This window comes from Lissotriton vulgaris, chromosome 11 (assembly GCF_964263255.1).
Source record: "Lissotriton vulgaris chromosome 11, aLisVul1.2, whole genome shotgun sequence".
NCBI lineage: Eukaryota > Metazoa > Chordata > Amphibia > Caudata > Salamandridae > Lissotriton > Lissotriton vulgaris.
Window position 1 is genome coordinate 852,389,361 of NC_141699.1, and position 13,097 is coordinate 852,402,457.

A 13,097-nucleotide genomic window follows, 5' to 3' on the forward strand; every position below is an offset into this window, starting at 1 on the left:
TCAATAACAGTTGCACTGCAGCATCCCTTCAATTAGAATTTGGCTTAAGAAGTAGCTTGGTTCAGGGTTTGGCAGGAGTGATTCGCTGGGTTGCCTGTTTGATTAAGGGAAATCCGGCCACACTAAGATTTCTCATCAAAAAAGAGTTAATGGGCCCCCTAAAAGAGTATTTGTTACTCATAAAGAACTTTAGGAAGGCTATTACACTCTTGGATCTGGAAGAAGCAACCCTTTTTGCCCTTTCTGTGCAACAGCTAAAAACCACATTAAAACAGGCAACATGGAAGTTAAGCTTCGAAAGGTATCGCAACTCTACCATTTTAAAGAAGGGGGTCACTCAAGTTGTTAATTCATATTTATTTAGACAATTACAACCTTATGCCTCTTGGATCATGCCCCATGGTTTGCGCCGTTTTTGGCTACTCTTAAGGCAGGATCTCCTTCCTTTGAATAAGTTATTGGCCAAATGGTACGGTATCTCCAACATATGCAGTTTTTGTAATAATTCGGTCCAAGATACTGTACATGTTTTGTTGGTCTGTCCTGCCCTAATGGCTTATCGTTGCACGTGGGTGAGACCAGTATGCATACAATTGGGCATTTTATCGGCAAGGTCTCTCATTGACGCTATTTTCTGTCCTCCCAATGAAATTTTTTGCAATAGAATTTTTAAATTTTTTAAGTGCTTTTTAGAATTGTATTAAATGATTTGCATGAAAATTTGTTATACCATGTCAATAATAAGCTGGTTTAAAAATGTTGTTTTTCATACTGCTCTTTTGTCATTTTGTTATATGTGGATCTCTATGGAGTTCCAAATCATATACTCAATAAAATTGAATTGAAATTGAACTACATGAGAAGGATATGAGCCACTTCATATACAGATTTGTTTATGGTTTGAGACCAGAAATTTCAGACATGATTAGACACAGCATGATAGGATGGGAGTCAAGCTCAGTAGACAAAGTATTAAGACAGGCAAAATATTGCAGTGAAGAAATCGATGCAAAGCAGAAAAAGCTGAAAGAGAAAGCTATGTGGGCACAAGTAAAGGTAGAGGAACAACAAGTAGCGCAAATGGAGAGTAAGAATGCAGGGAATCAAGGAAATTTTAAGGGTAAACCTAAGTTAGTAGGAAATATTGATGAATTGAAGAAGAAGTTCCCCTGTTTTAATTGTGGTAAGTTAGGGCATTGGAAGAAAGAGTGTAAATGTCCGCCGAGAGTTAATGTGGAAAATGCTCCATTGAATCCACAGGTGCAGACTGAGGTAAATCAGCAGCAGCCTCAGCAGCAGCAGCAGCAGCAGGTAGTTACTCAGCACAGTCAGGTGCCGCAACCTCCACTCCCATACAGTGTAAATCAGCAGAAATACAGTGCTGAGACAGGATTCTGCGGAGGTGAACAGGTAAAAAGAGTGCCTAGAGTTCACAGTATTGGTTGCAAGGGGAAGTTGGGAGTGAGTCGGAGGAAGTTGTTTTCTGACGGTGCCTGAGAGAGGAAGAAGAGTAAGTGCTTGGAGCCACTCTTGAGGTAGACCAGTCTGGTCCATTTGTCAACGGAAAAGTAAATGATGTAGAAATAACTTTCCTAGTGGAGACTGGTGCTACCGGTTATACTGTTAGATCAGTGGAAATTCAAAATCATCTTCTCTCGGGAGAGAGCATCCAAGCTGTAGGTGTAGCTAATAGACCAATACAAACTCCTCTGACAGAACCAGTTGAAATAGAAATTGGAACTTTCAAAGATATGCATCGATTTGTGGTGTGCGATAGTAGTCCTGTTAATCTGTTAGGAAGGGATATTTTGTGCAAGATGAACTGTGCCATATATTGTTCACCGGATGGCATAGAGTTGCAGACCCCAGATGAGGATAGCTTGTATAAAATGACAATGCTCATGATGGAGGCAGAACAGAGCAAGCTATTTCCTGTTTTTGACCGAGAAAAGATTCCTGTTGAACTAAAAGAGGTAGTGAAAGAGGAAGTATGGGATTTCACTGGAAAGGATATAGAATTGATGAAAGGTGTTGATCCTGAAAGAGTCACATTAAAGGAAGGTGCAAGTTATCCAAATATTCCTCAGTACAAAATGACTGCAGAAGCAATTGAAGGAATAACTCCAGTGATTGACAAAATGATTAAGCAGGGAATACTTAGAGAAATAGAAAGCAGTCCTTGTAATTCACCAATCATGGGATTGAAAGAGCCCAACGGAACATTTAGAATTGTACAGGACCTTAGAAAGGTTAATAAAATTGTTGTCCCATGTTGTCCGATTGTTCCGAATCCAGCAGTAATTCTGTACCAAATTCCCCATGATGCAGAATGGTATACTGTGATTGACCTGTGCAATGCGTTCTTTACTGTTCCATTGCATCCAGAAAGTCAACCAATTTTTGCGTTCAGATTCCAGAACCCTATCCTAGCATGGTGTAGAATTCCACAAGGGTACACTGAGAGTCCATCGATTTTTAATCAGCTGCTAAAGAAATCATTAGAAAGTTTGAGCATGCCAGGAGAGTCTGTGTTGGTACAATACATTGATGATCTTCTGATTGCATCAAAAACAAAGGATGCATGTGTAACTGACACCGTAGCATTGCTGAATCATTTGGCAGAAGAGGGACATAAAGTGTCTCCATCAACATTGCAGTTTTGTCAGAACGAAGTACAATATTTAGGTCACAAGATTGCTAAAGGAATCAGACAAGTCACCATAGAAAGAATCAAAATGATACAATGAATGCAGCCACCTAAAACTCAAAGACAGGTAAGAATGTTCTTGCGAATGGTAGGTTATTGTAGACAGTGGATTGGTGGATTTTCATTGATTGCAAAACCATTACAGAGACTGACAAGAGCAGACATCAGTGACCCCATAGGTTTGACCAAAACAGAAATAGAAGCTTTTGAACAGCTGAAAATGAAACTGTGTGAAGCACCAGCTTTAGGAATGCCTGATTATGAGAAAGAATTTGAACTATACTGCAGTGAGCGAGAAGGATGTGCATTGTCAGTATTGGTTCAGAGGCATGGAAAACTGAGGAAATCAATTGCGTATTTCTCAGCTGTTTTAGACCCTGTTGCAAAAGCTTTACCAGGATGTCTGAAAGCAGTAGCAGCCACCAGTGTAAGCTTGGAGCAAAGTGAAGGAATAGTGATGGGATTTCCTGTGAGGGTGTATGTACCTCATTCTATGGAGATTCTCCTCACTAGATCCAAAACACAGTATATGACCAATAGCAGAATGACCCGATATGAGAAAATAATTTTGGGAGCTGAAAATGTGACAATCACCAGATGTGTAAATGTTAATCCTTCCACATTGCTACCTGACACTATTGAAGCAGAAGTGAAAGGTGAGCTTGATCACAAATGTTTGGATGTTCTTGATTACTGCACAAAACCCAGACCAGATATCAGAGATGAACCTTTACCTGAATCAGATTTTGTGATGTTTGTGGATGGATCATGCCTGAGAACGGAGAGTGGTATTTTAAGCGCTGCTTATGCCATTTGTACGGTGGCAGAAGTGTTGGAAGCATCTTGTCTGAAAGCAATTCATCTGCTCAAGTAGCGGAGTTAGTTGCTTTGATACGAGCATGCAAATTGGGAAAGAGGTGAAGGTAACCATAGTGACTGACAGTCAATATGGCTACGGAGTTGTTCATGATAATGGACAGCTTTGGTCCCAAAGAGGTTATGTGACTTCTGCAGGAACACCTATCCGGAATGCTGAATATGTGAAAACACTAATAGATGTAATTCATCTGCCTGAGAAAATAGCTGTAGTAAAATGTTCAGCACATAAAAAGAGTGAGGATTATATAATTTGTGGAAACAATTATGTGGATGCAATTGCAAGGCATTGTGCGAAAAATCTAATTTCAATCAATCGAGAAAAGCTAATGTTCAGAGTCCTTTAATGCTAACCACTGTAGTAGAGACATGGCAGGAAGTGAAACAGATACAAGAAGAGGCAGAAGCCGAGGAAAAATGTATTTGGCTAAAAGCAGGATGCAGACAGAGAGAGGAAGATGAAATTTGGGTTTACAAAGATGAAAGACCAGTAATGCCCGATAGCATGATCTCAGACATGGCCCGAATGTACCATGGTCAGGCCCACATTGGAAGAGATGCCATGATTCATCTTTTTAGACAAACTTGGTACAACCCCAAGCTCAGTATGATTGCTGAAAGTCTGTGCCAAAGGTGTTTGGTATGTCAGCAATTCAATCCAAACAGGAGAACTGTTGTAAGTTTGGGAATCATAGGACGGGAGGGTGGTCCATTTACAAGGGTTCAGATGGATTTTGTGGAGTTGCCCCTTGCAATAGGCTTAAGTATATTCTTGTAATGATCTGTTTGTTCTCCCGATGGGTGGAAGCTTTCCCCACGAGGAAGAATGATGGGATAACTGTTGCCAAACGGCTTTCACGAGAGATAATACCACGTTTTGGTTTCCCAGTATCGATTGAATCAGATTCCGGACCTCATTTTCAAAACGAGCTAATGCAAATGATCTGTGAAGCTCTGAACATTTGCCAGAAGCTGCATTGTGCTTACAGACCTGATGCTTCAGGGGTAGTGGAGCAGGTGAATGGAAATATTAAGAACAGAATTGCAAAAATGTGTTTGGCAACAGGGCTTAAGTGGCCAGATGTCTTGCCGCTTGTCCTGATGGCACTGAGTAGCATTCCTGACAGGAAAACTGGACTAAGTCCACATGAGATTTTGATGGGCAGGGTGATGAAGCAGGCCTATGTACCTGTTGATAAGTTATTGACAATTAATGATGACATCATACTGGATTACTGCAAAAACCTGTCTGATGTGGTACCTTCTGTGCTCCACCAGGTGGGAACTGAGTCAAATTCCAAAGAGAAAAATCCAGCTCATGATCTAGTCTCTGGAGACTGGGTTTGAGTGAAAGTACATCGCAGTGGAAAATGTTTGGTACCTCGGTGGCAGAAACCACGCCAGGTAGTCTTGGTCAGTACTACTGCAGTCAAGTGTGCTGGATTGAAGAGGTGGTTGCATGAGAGCCACACCATTTGTGTGCCTGCACCTGAATACCCGTACGACGGCGAAAGTACAACTGACTGATTCTGAAGCTGAACCAGAAAGAACTCCAGATACTGAAGATCGACAGGAACGTCGACATCTGGAAGTATCAGAAGCCAGTTCTGCGTCTGAAGGTGAAGGCGAAAGGGAGATTGTGGAGATACCAGATTCTGAAGATCAATCTGAAGATCGAGAATCGGTAAAGGCAAACACCAGTAAAGGCGCAAAAGAAAGCGAAGATAAGGTTGTTGAAGAGGAGAAAGCTGAAGAGAAATCTGAAAACTCTGAAAGCAGGAACGGAAATCCTGAGCCTGTGGAAGAGGAAGTAATTCACAATAAGGATGAGATTCCAAGTACCAGTTATGAAGGTGTTCCTAACAGAGTAACAGAAAAGAAAGCTGAACCTGAGGAAGACAAAGACATTGTGAAAATCATAATCAACAATACAGTTGAAGAAACTGAAAGTGAAACTGATGACAGAGCAGATGAAACTGCATTAAGAAAAAGCCCAAGGAAAAGAGCTTGGAGAGTGGAGCATAACACAATAGAGCCAAAGAATAAGAAAGTCTGTAAAGGAGATAATTGGCCTAAAGAAGCTGGTGGATTGAGATTCAAATTGGTGAACAAAGCAAAAGAGCCAGAAGAGCAAGTGAATGAGATCACTAGCCAGAAAGAAACACTAGGAAAGAAAATAGAAGTTGTCCAAAGGCCAAAAAGAGTAAGACGACCAAACCAGAAGTATAAATCACCCGAGTGGGCATACATTGTATTGCCACCCATTGAAGAAGTTAATAGCAGTCAAGAAAAACCTGTATTACCCAAAAATGATTGGGAAAAGTGAGTAAAGAAGTCAACTTAGAGAAAAGAGATAGGTGCTCAAAGTATATGATAATAAATGAAAAATCTGAAGTCCTGTGAGACGGATATTGTAAATATAGAAGAGGTCAAAGTTGACATAAGGTCCAAGAAAATCTGTTAGAAAAATTAACCATAGTGTAATTTAGAATAGAATTAACACAAGGTCGAAGAAATCTTGTTAGTGAATTATGTGCTGTGGAATCTAAAGGTGACACTAGGTCGAAGAAACTGTGTTAGAGAAAATGGCCGTAAGTAACCATAAAACAAAATGTTCTATTTTTAGAAAATGGTTTAGATGTTGCTCAATATGTATGGGATTATTGATAATACTATGGGATAATTTTAGCTATTGTTATTCCTTTTCAAGATAGTTTAACAAAATTAAAGCCAAATGTGAGTTCAACTAGGCCAAATGAGAAAGTAGAAGTTCATGAGACTCATGTGTATAGACCAGAGATGCATCAGGATAAGTCCTTCAGTGACTATAGAAAGAACACGTTTTCAAGGTTATTACTTGAGTATATTAAAACTATGAATGTTGATGATTGCTATGTTTGTGTAAAATTGCCAGCATCAGTGTCAGAAGGGGTGACCTAGCACCACCTTCCTCTGACATATGGTGCAACCTGTAGTGTAATCGCAAGTTTTTTTGATCAGACCGGGAAACTGGAATATCACTATTCCAATGTGGATGAAATTTTTGCTAAACTAAAAATTGATAGTGCATTGAACAAAAAGAAACCTGCAAAAGAGATGGGAGAGTATTTCTTAGTATTAGACGAATTGACACATGAATACACTTTTCATAATAATTTGACATGTAAAATGAGAGTTGAAGAGAAAACGTTCTTGAATATGGTTGAGGAAAGAAGGGTTGCTTACAAACAAAGTGAGAAAATAAAATATTCAAAATCTAAATACTGGACATTTAATGATGAGAATCTTGATGATAAGAATGTAAATGTGGCTATAAACATAGATACTCCAATGTTAGGGAAATTTTGTATTAGAATAGACAACTGTGTTTTTTGAAATTTTCACCCCGAGTGGGCTGGGTATGCTCAGACGTGAGATCCAGGCTGAAGAAGGCTGATAGCCAGAAACCGGTCCTTGGATGCTTGATTCCGGTCTAGGAAAGACAATGCTTGGTAATTCGGGCTGGACTGTTCCCATTAGGTACAGGGTGAAGGCTGATTTGCATATAGCCATTGTTTGACCTAGGGTGGTGTGGAGTGCAAACGATGGATTTAGGCCCAGATCTTTGTACTGGGGTGAATGTAAGACATTGTTCTGCATTCTGTCCATCAACTGTGATTTTTGCAATAAACATAGATACTCCAATGTTAGGGGGAATACTTTGTATGACAATTATTTTGTGGGTGCAAGTCAATGTAAAGATACCTATAGAATTTTAGGGGTTGGGGATTTAAAGGAGGAAATTACCCTGTTTTCCCAGGTATATACTTCATTTGTGGGAACAAAGCTTACTATAGGTTACCTGACCATTGATATGGGACCTGTTATGTGGGCTTGGTCTTTCCTAAAATTTTTCATGTAGATAGAGGTATTAATGGAAAGCAAGAAATAGGCAAAGTCTTAAGTCGAAAAAGAAGAGAGAGTGTGTTGGTAATAATAGATGATGTTTTTGGAGCACTAATACCAGCATTGGGAATTTAGTTTAACGCAAATAGAATCCGAAAATTGTCCACAATAGTTGATTGTCTGTCAACAGACACTGCAGGAGGTTTCCTGATGGTTGATACTGACATGGTTGCTATGAGAGCTATGGTAATGCAAAATCGACTTGCCCTTGATATAATTGTAGCAAAAGAGGGAGGAGTCTATGGAATATTGAAAGTGCAACAATGTTGTATTTATATTTCAGACAAAAGTCAAAATATTGAGAAGTATATTACAAATATTACAGATTTACATAGAGAAATTGAACCACTGGAGGTTGAAGATGTTCTTGAAAAATTAGGTAGAAGCTTTACAGCAGTTCAGTATTGGTTCCAAGAAATAGGTAGTTCAATTATAGGTAAAATATTAATTCCAATAACAATTTTAGTGATAGTGATTTTCCTGATAAGATTATGCCGTATATTCAAAGGTAGGAGAGATTTTAGAAAGGCAATAAAGAAGACAATTCAAGAACTAAATGCAAGGGAAAGAGAAAAGAATGAAATAGAAATGGAAGACATAAGAAAATGTTTAAAGAATCAAAGGAGAAAGTTACTAGAGTGTAGATTATACTAATATGAAGAATTCGAATAATGTTCTGCTAAATTTTCCAAAATTTTGAGAGATGTTTGGTGATAGGATCACCAGATGAGGAAATTGATGGAGAAAGGTGGTAAAAACTAAATTTTGTGTACCCCTTGTGAAATCAATGTTCCATAACGTTAATATTTAATAATAGTGTGATGTGGAAAATTAACCAACCATAGAATAAGTTGCATACATTTATACACTCGGGAATACTAATTCTGCTTGCATGAAGCAATATAATTAACTAATATGTATTGTTACTGTGATGTGAACTAATGCGTAGCTTAAATATAAATAAACGCAGCTTAAATGTACTTATTGTACACTTTTTTGTGTCAGAAAGTCGCCGGAAATGTAAGTATAAAACGCATTTATGTTGCTTACCTGCTAGGTAATAACTAATGGGGAAACATTAGTATGGTGGGAGGTAAACAGAAGGGCTTTAGTTCCATATTTAACATGAATTTGTGTCTGTTTCTATGATCGTTCCAAAAGTGGCCTCTGAGGCCTACGAAAAATATGGCTGCTCGGGTAAACTGTGAGCAAGTGTTGGACTGCACATGCGCGCCTAAAGCCTTCAAGTGAGAGTGAACTGCCTGTGCTCGGATGGGAGGTGCAAGGCTACCTTACCCTGGAAGACAGGATGGTTGCCGAAAACATGGACATTCGAATGTTCTGAACGTGGGAACGAAACCTAAAGTTGCAAGTCAAGGAAGTGACTAGGCCAAAGACTGTCCTAAACAATGCTTCTTTATGAAACTGCTGATTCACCGTGAAATTGATGCTGTAATGATGAGGAAATGCTCATCTACCCCAAATTTGTCCAATCAGAACCGGAGTTGGTGTTGTTAGATACTTTTTAGATAGATTTAGTTAGGAAAATTAGTGTATAAACCCCCTGATTTTGCTTAAAAGGGTCCCTCCTTTCGATTTCATCTCGAAGTGCTGTCGGAATGCAGATCGAATCCTGGATGTAAGAACTCTTTGATTATTGCTTGTTTTCTTTGCAGGACTAAAGGATAAGATGAGGGTTTTAGTTAGGGATGTTAGGAGAGAATGAGTTTGGAACTATCGGTTCATTGCTAAACTTTACTGAATTCTGAAATAAATGTCTATTTTCTGAGCTTTTAAATAAAATGATCATTTTGAAATAAAGTTTAAGATTTTTACTGAATAAAGAATTAATTAATGCCCTAATGTCAGACATACTAAAAGTTTGCTTTAAATAAAAATTAGGAAAATGGAAGATTAAAAGCTGGTCTTGTAGTTTTTCCTACGCCTATTTTTCTTTCCAGCAGATCCATTGCCCCTATGGTGGTGTGTCTGAATAAAATTGGTGTTTGATGAAAACCATGGTAAATCATTTAAAATTATAGGTGTAAATAATAAATTGACAAATAGGTTTAGACACTCCGCCAATGTTACAGCATGACTCCTTTGTAGTTTTACCAATCCCTGAAGTCGAGTTAAATGAACAGAGAATGTGTGCAGTGTTATGGGCCCCACTAGTGAATGAATGCGTATTCGGAGGTTTCAGGGAAATGGTGATGTTGATTTAGAAATTATTTTTGGAGTCCCGCTGTATCACTGTCACCTTTATGAGCACAGAGTCTTCCTCAGACTCACATGTGAAAGCTCCATTGAATGTACAGGTCAACAAAGCGCAATACCATGCTACTGAATCAGCATACCTATTTCTTATGGCTATGTAGCCATTTCCACTCCGAGGAGCTGCACATTTAACACTTGCAATTTCGACTGGCAACTGAAGAGCATCCAACAAATCTTTCACCTGCACCTCATTTCTAATTGGGGTTCCTGAAGAGTTCATGAAGCCTCTTTGTGACCATAATTACCCAAAATCATGAGCATCGCAAAAGTCATACTGACGATCTGTAAACATATTATAAAGACAAAAAGAGAGAGAGGGTGTTTTTTTTATGGGGTTACTCCCAATCCCCCTGGGGTATGAGTACCGAAAAAAGAAAGGAGTAATCCCGCTGATATAAAATATCTACGAGATGAGAAGGTAACTATCCAAAAAAGGAAAAACTTCCTTTTTTAAAAGACCCCTCACTCACCAACCTAGTTGGTGACATGCTTCATCATTGGGGTCCCACTCGAGTAGGTGTGCTTCAATACCTGATTACAGTGGAGCAGGATTCTTCACAACAGTGGTGGAAGTGAGTGAAAAGGTGAGGTTACAAATTGTTGTTATTTAACTCCCTAAAAGTTTAATATGGAGCAACAAGACAATGTTTAAAAACAAGCGGGGGACACCAACTTGGAGTTAAATTGACCAAGGTGTCTCTGTCTAAAACGTGATTGTGTTGTGGTGGCCTACATGTTTCAACCTGTGCGTGATACTACCAGGTTTTCATCAGGACCTAGTGCTTTTGACCCGAGGGGTATGCACACTGTAAGGTGCACCCAACTCTGTGTCAATTATGAACCACACCGTATACTCACAGTGTGGCAACCTTCCAGCCTTCTGTGAAAGAAACAATTGTGAACTATCTTTAGTTGTGCCTCTTGGACACCGTAGGAAAGGGTGTTGGCTCTAGTCACACTTACGTCAAACCATGCCACCAGCAAACAACCTGGAAGCTCGTCCTACACGGGATCCCGACATCCTCAAAGCAATGGAATCTTGTTTACAAGCTTTTTGTGTCTCTGATGCTGCACGTAGGTCATCAATAAGCTGCACAAGTACAGTTATTTGAGGCATCTGCAATTACTCTATATTCTTTTTCAAGACGTGGTTGAAAATTGATGGACTTTGTATACCTTTGTAGGATACGGCACCATGCCAAATTTCTCTGCTGAAACACAAACAAAAAGAGGAACCCCCTATCTTCATGGAGAACTTTGGTCGTAACCCCCAAAAGCTCACCCTTGTGAGTAGCGTACTTACCTCCAAAACCAATAAGCATTTTTCTCCCATATGAACCCTTGTTACAACATTTTGGGCTTTAAGTTGTTCTAAGTGTTGAACTGCTAATGTATGGAGAAAAGTGAATTCAATTGCACAGTATAAATAGTCGTACTTACCTTGTATGTAGAAATCTTAGGGTGTGGTATGTAGGCACACCACCCTCAGTACTCCAAGTAATCCAAAGTAACTCAAAACTAATTTCAAATTATTTACTGTGAGATACAAACTGCATTTAAAAGTGATACAAACCTGTACCAATGGTAATTTCAAGCAGAACTGCATTACCTTGAACAGTCTGGCATTTTGAAAGTATCCATTACTCACCTGTGCTAAGTCCTGTTTGGTTTTCAAGTGTGTTGCTGATTCTCTTCTGGATATGCCTCATATTCCGAAAGGTACTTGAAGTATTCTTCAACACAAACTTGGCTCAATTCTCAAGTTAAATGCGATTTAAAACATGTAAACCTGTCATTGAAGATGAAACCCATTGAAAGTGTGATTTTAAAACACACTCATAATTAGGTTGTTTTAAAGAACAATTTTAAAAACATGGCACTTTGACTTAAAATGGAACGGATGCAAGGTATGGTTAAGAAATATGAATACTCAACTCAAAAGTAACCAGAATAGGTAAATGGAAACATCCATTGAATACTAATGTTATGTGAAGCAGAAATAAAAACAAATCCTTGTCGCAAAAAACTGCTGCATTCCAAAAGAGCTGCAAAGAACAATTTATTCAGGATACCTATAGTCAAAATGAAACTAAGGAAAAGTAAACTAAACTAAAAATAAACATGATCCCTACTTAGAATTAGCCGATGTAAAACATGTTCTAAAAATCGAGGCACAGGTTTGTCAAAGGATTGCATTGCTCTTGCGTTACGCTAACACCATAAAGCCTAAAGGACATTGGAGGAAACGTAAGCTCTATTATTCACAAGAATTCACCACACCGTTGGGTTATAATACAGGATTTGAGGCCATTCCAGCAGGAATAAATGGATAGGGCCAAATCGAAACTTTTAAGTAAGCCATTTCCATGGGTCAGCTTGGTGTCAGATAGACAATGGGCGGAGGTCTTAACATGGGAATGTGACTCCTCTGGTGTAGGAAATGATGAAAATGAAATGACTGTCCTTCAGCAGCTATTTGGCAAGAGAAAATAGGTAACTGGCCACCAAGGTGGAGCACCTTAAGACTTTGACTTGTCAACATCATGTTGTCGATTGTGGCAACATGATTCATGGGAGGATTGCTATCCTTTTCTTGTGCAACCCAATGTTTACTGTGATTCATAATGGCTGATTCGCTACAATAGACCAGCGCTGTGCGGGAGGATGTTACTGGGCATAAAGGTGTGGATTCTCTTAAATGGAAGCTTCACTCTAGTAGCAGCTCGATTTCAAAGTACAGAACGCGTGTGCTCATAATAAAGATAATTTAAAGCACATTTATAATTATCTGAATTTTTGTTAAAATTAAACAATATGTAGGATGTGTCTTGCAGGGGAATGGAGTGTTTTTACTATGGTCCGATCCATCCTTACATAACAGAAAATGCCAGCAATCCCTCTGCTCATCCAGTCAGCACTTAGCAGCAGTGACCAGAGAAAGTACAAAGAAGTTGGAACTGCAGAAGCTTTATACATTAACAAGCGCACATATAGAGCGGGACTAGTGGAGAAGGCTGCACAGCGCAGAAGGCAAGTAACGCAAATGTTACATTTGGCTCAACAAACATGTGAAACAAGATTTGATAGCCAGATGTTGCAGGATACCCACAGCCTGATCTTTACATATTCTGTGGCGTTCAGAGGAGTCACCCTTGCCCATTCAGGTCAGCCTATTATATGTTCCTGTGAGAATTTTACACATCATTTGCATCTTCTTCAGGCCAAGTACAGGCTCGAAGAAGCTGGAGAGCGTATACAAAGTAGCCTCAAGGAACTTAAGGCAGGGAAAGCT